A 6,000-nucleotide genomic window follows, 5' to 3' on the forward strand; every position below is an offset into this window, starting at 1 on the left:
TCGTGTATCAGGACAAGTACGTGAGTATGTACGAGGGTGAGCGAGGGTTTGAAGATAACTATGAGGAGGAAACCGAAGAGGATCCCGAGGAGGAACCCGAGGTGGCTCCGCAAGGGAACTCCGAGGAGGACGATGACGAAGACCCGGAGGAAGGGCCTATGGATGAGGATGATCGAGTCGTAGTCTAGAAATAGAATAGTTGATGTCTTGTTAGTTTTGTTTTTAGTACGATCTGCTCTTGTGAAACAACGTTTAACCTTCTTTCTTTTAATGAGGATTTGGATTTGATTTATATCCTATGTGTTGCATCTTACTACTTGAAGATTATGAGAAAATTTTGAGAAAGTGGTAATTTTGGATGAGAATTGTAGTAACACTTTTTGGATTTTGAATCAGAATGCCGCCAAGACGTGAACGCCGTCCACAACAAGGACCCAACGCTGAGGCACCACCTCCACCACCACCTCCACCCCCGCCTCAGCAAGAAAGATTCATAGTTACGTTCTCCAGGCAGAATCCCCCTAAATTCGATGGACAAGGAGATCCATCAAAAGCTGAAGAGTGGATACGCGGCCTCGAGCGTATTTTCAGGGTCATGGAGTGCACAGATAGGGAGCGCATTGCTTGCGCCACCTTTCAACTATCAGGTGCTGCCGATTACTGGTGGGAGACTCGGCAAAGAACTATGAATCCTGCACGCTTGGAAGCGTTAACATGTGAGGAGTTTAAAATGGAGATTGATAACAAGTATGTCCCAAAGACGTACAGACGGGCCAAGGTGGTAGAATTCCACACGCTGAGCCAAGGCCGAATGACTGTAACTGAGTACGACCGAGCCCTCGCGCAGATGGCACGATATGCGCCCGAGTTGATGGACACCGACGAGAAATGGGCGGTGAAGTTCCGGGCCGGGCTCAAGGATGAGATAAAGGCCGCATTGGCTTGTCGAGGAGAACTCTCCTACTCGGAGATCTTGACTTGTGCACTGGACGTGGAAGACGCACTCCCTAAACCAAAAGTGGTGGCGACAACAAACGCGACACCCCTACAAGCTCAGTCAGGTCATCAAGAGAAGAGGAGGTGGGATGGTGATCAAACTCAGTATGGTGGCAAGAGGCCACAACACATGAAGAACCCACCCTACAATGGCGGGAGACAGAATACCTATCACCCGAGGGCAAGCTTTCCGCCGAGGAACCCTCAATGTGGAAGATGCTTCAAGTACCACACCGGAGAGTGTCGAGACCCTAGATGCTTCAGCTGTGGTGGAAGTGGCCATTACTTCCGAAGTTGCCCAAATAAGAACATGGGAACGGGGACGAGACAGAACCAGTTAGGCTTCCGTCCACAATCTCAGGCACTACCTGCACCTCAACCGCAACAACGCCGCCAAGGACTGCCGTCGCAAGCAAGAGCCTACGCCTTGAAGGGGAAACAGCCGGCAAACGGGAAAGAAACCTTTGGGCAAGGAAACTTGGCAGGTATGGGCACACTTCTCAACATGCCTATAGTTGTCTTGTTTGATACGGGTGCATCGCATTCCTTTATATCAACTTCTTGTGTGGATACATTAGGATTACCTACTGTTAAGACCGAACCCACTATGAGTGTGACCTCACCGGTAGGCGGGACTATAGATATATCCCGATCTTGTGCGTGTGTGAACTTTGGAATAGGTGAACTCAGTTTGTTGGCTCATAATTTACAAGTAATGACGATGGGTAGCGTAGACATAATCTTGGGTATGGATTGGTTAGCGGAGAACCACGTTACTCTTCATTGTAGAGAAAGGGAAATTTCGTTTGAAACCCCAGGAAAAGAGCCGACGAAGTTTTACGGAATCTCAATGAGCCGACGCAAGTCCATTATCTCCGCGCTGCAAGCCTCTACAATGATGAGGAAGGAATGTCCAGCGTACCTTGTTTATTTGAATGGGGAGGAGAAGAAAGACAGGAAGATAGAAGATGTGGCGATAGTGAGTGAATATCCCGATGTCTTCCCCGATGCATTGCCGGGACCCCCACCCGACAGGCAAGTAGAATTCACGATCGATCTGGAGCCCGGATCGGCACCAATATCCAAGGCACCCTATAGGATGGCGCCAAAAGAGTTGGAGGAGCTTAAGGTGCAACTACAAGAGCTACTGGAATTGGGATTCATTAGACCTAGCGTGTCGCCATGGGGAGCACCAGTGTTGTTTGTGAAGAAGAAGGATGGAACGATGAGGATGTGCATCGACTATCGAGAGCTAAACAAACTGACGCTGAAGAACAAGTATCCACTACCAAGGATAGACGACTTGTTTGACCAACTTCGAGGGGCAGGAGTCTTCTCTAAGATGGATTTGAGGTCTGGGTACCATCAGCTGAGACTTCGGCGAGAAGATGTACCCAAGACGGCTTTTCGAACAAGATATGGTCACTATGAGTTCGTTGTGATGCCTTTTGGACTGACGAACGCCCCGGCAGTGTTCATGGACCTTATGAACCGCGTGTTCCAACCGTATTTGGATCGGTTTGTCCTAGTTTTCATCGATGATGTGCTCGTTTACTCAAAGAACGTGGAGGAGCACAAAGCGCACTTGAGAACCGTCCTAGCAACCCTAAGGGACGAGAAACTATATGCCAAGTTCAGTAAATGCGAGTTTTGGCTCAAGGAAGTGAATTTTCTTGGACATGTAGTAACTTCAGATGGAATTCGTGTAGATCCGGCCAAGGTGGAAGCGGTGCAGGAATGGAAGTCGCCTTCTACACAAAATGAAATTCGAAGCTTCTTAGGACTGGCAGGCTATTATCGAAGATTCATTGAGGGATTCTCGAAGATAGCAAGGCCAATGACTCAACAACTGAAAAAGGGAGTCAAGATGAATTGGACACCGGAGTGTGAGGCGAGTTTTCAGTTGTTGAAGGAGAAATTGACCACCGCACCAATTCTAGCTGTGCCGGAGTCAGAGACTGACTATGCGGTGTATACAGATGCGTCGAAGGTGGGACTTGGATGTGTGCTTATGCAGAAGGGGAAAGTGATTGCATATGCATCGAGACAATTGAAGCCCCATGAGCTGAACTATTCGACACATGACTTAGAACTGGCAGCCGTGGTACATGCACTGAAGATCTGGAGACATCATCTCTATGGAGTCCGTTGTGAGATATACACGGACCATAAGAGTCCAAAGTACTTCTTTGAGCAAAAGGAGTTGAACATGCGCCAGCGTAGGTGGCTCGAGTTGGTGAAGGACTACGATTGTGGTATAAATTACCATCCGGGAAAAGCAAACGTAGTGGCCGATGCCCTTAGTAGGAAGTCTCAATCTCAGCTGGCCACCTTTCTTACTATCGAGGAGAGTTTAATCCAAGAGTTCAGTAAGATGCGGTTGGAAGTAGTGAGAATGCCCGAGACTGTGGAAGGAATAATAGCCACGTTGGTGATGGAACCCGACTTAAGAGCCAGAATTGTGGAAGCTCAACGGCGGGATACGTTACTAGAAAAGATTCGCTCAGAAGTGAGGGCGGGTGAACTCGGAAACTTTCACGAGGCAGCGGATAATGGTCTCACATACAAGGGAAGGTTGTGTGTGCCTAAGGATGAAGGCCTGAGGATCGAAATCATGAGAGAAGCACATGAAACCCCATACGCTGCACACCCAGGAAGCACCAAGATGTATCAAGACTTGAAGAGGCAATTTTGGTGGAACGGTATGAAAAAGCATGTTGCAGCTTTTGTGGAGAGATGCCTAGCATGTCAACAAGTAAAGGCGCTACACCAACGGCCCTATGGGAGATTGCAACCCCTCGAGATTCCGGAATGGAAGTGGGAACATATTGCAATGGACTTTGTGACAGGACTGCCAAAATCCCAGCGAGGAAACACTGTGATTTGGGTGATTATAGATCGCCTCACCAAATCTGCCCATTTTGTACCGGTTCGTGCTACCTATGGATCCAACCAGTTGGCTAAGATATATGTGCGGGAGGTTATACGTCTGCATGGAGTACCAGCGACAATTACATCCGATCGCGATGCCAAATTTACTTCTAGGTTTTGGACGAGCCTGCAGCGCGAGTTGGGGACTAAATTGAATTTTAGTACTGCCTTCCACCCACAAACCGATGGGCAGTCAGAGAGAACGATTCAAGCCTTAGAGGATATGCTGCGGGCCGTGGTGCTAGATCGAGGCTGGGGTTGGGAAGAAGTATTGCCATTGGTTGAGTTCGCTTACAATAATAGTTACCAAGCGACTATCAAGATGGCTCCATATGAGGCATTGTATGGAAAGAAGTGTAGATCGCCACTTTATTGGGATGAAGTGGGTGAGAGAAGAATTCTCAGACCAGACTCTGTAGAAGAGATGATAGAGATTGTCCGACAAATCCGTGGGAGGATCAAGGAGGCACAGGACCGACAGAAATCATATGCTGATGTTCGGAGGACCGATCTACAATTCGAATCTGGAGAGAAAGTTTTTCTGAAGGTTGCCCCTTCTAAAGGAATAACTCGTTTTGGAGCGAAAGGGAAGCTGAGACCCCGATTTATCGGACCATATGAGATTTTGGATAGAGTCGGTGCGGTAGCCTATAGATTGGCTCTACCACCAAGCTTGGGAAATGTGCACAATGTCTTCCATGTGTCACAATTGAGGAAGTATGTGTTTGACCCCACACACATAGTTCACCAAGAAGAGATGATGATCCTAAATCCCGATCTAAGCTATGAGGAGAAGCCCGAGGCCATTTTGGATCGAAGGGTGCAAGAATTGAGGAATAAGTCAATCGTTTCGGTGAAAGTACGATGGAGGAATCATGGAGTCGAGGAAGCAACGTGAGAATTAGAGGATAAGATGAAAGATAAGTACCCAGGTTTGTTTGAGTGATCTAGGAAAATTTCGGGACGAAATTTTATTAAGGTGGGAGGATTGTAATATCCGATTTTTTTTTTTTTTTGTTTCTTTTAATTAAGGTTTGAATTTGTGAATATCTTGTTTAAGATATGGTTGGTAAGTCTTAATTGTTTTATATTATTTTTGTATGTGATTATTTAGATTTTTTTTTATGATTAATTGAAAAACAAAATAAAATCCTATTTAATAAATTAAATCTCTCTCTCTCCCTCTCTCTCTCAGTTTCTCTCCCTCTCCCCACTACTTTCTCAACCTCTCCCCACTCCCACATAACCGATACACTTTCTCCTTCCAATCTCTCCCCCACATCGGCTTCTCTCTTTCTCTCTCGCAATCGTTCTCATCATCACGGTAAGGTCTCCCTCTTTCTCCCCCTCGGTTCTCACCTTTTTCCTTTCACTCCCTCTCATCGATTTCTTGGTTCATCAAGGTGTTACTCTCTCTCGTTGTGAATCGGAGTCGGAAGAGGAAGTAAAGCGTTTGAACTACGTTTGAACTATCCGGGAAAGGTAACCCAAGACCCTAACTCATGATAATTTCGAAAACACATGCATTTAGGACGTTTTGAATGTTTTAGATGCTGAATAGGCTTTGTGATTATGTGTTTGTGTGGGGTATGTCTTCGGTGGTGACTGACAGTGGGTTCCGACCCCTTTTTGACTGAGCAAACGATCTCCTTTTGGTACGAAATTTTAACTGTTTAAACTTGGGTGTGTCTTCTGTGTGGTGTGTAAATTTCAGCTTCATTGGACGTCGGATGATTTTATAATGATTTTTGTAAGTAAACTGCGCAGTTCTGCGAGATGTACGTTTCTGGGTGATGTGTTTTTGTGCAATGGGTGTGAATCTGGGTGTTTTGATATTATGATGTATGTGGGTGTGTTTGGCCAAGGGATGGCTCGGAGGAATCAGTGTTTGGTTCGAGTGTTTTGTGTGTGTTGGCCGAGAGTTTTAGGGTTTGGCCTAGGGTGGTGTTGTGGAGAGTTTTGGAGGGTTGATCTCTTGTTTTCGGGTGTGTTTTGGGATGTAGAATGTGTGTTGTGAATGTCGTATAAGGTTTGAGAATCGTTGGTTGGGGGAAAACTGGTGTGCACTTGATC

This window comes from Salvia splendens, chromosome 5, assembly GCF_004379255.2.
Source record: "Salvia splendens isolate huo1 chromosome 5, SspV2, whole genome shotgun sequence".
Lineage (NCBI taxonomy): Eukaryota > Viridiplantae > Streptophyta > Magnoliopsida > Lamiales > Lamiaceae > Salvia > Salvia splendens.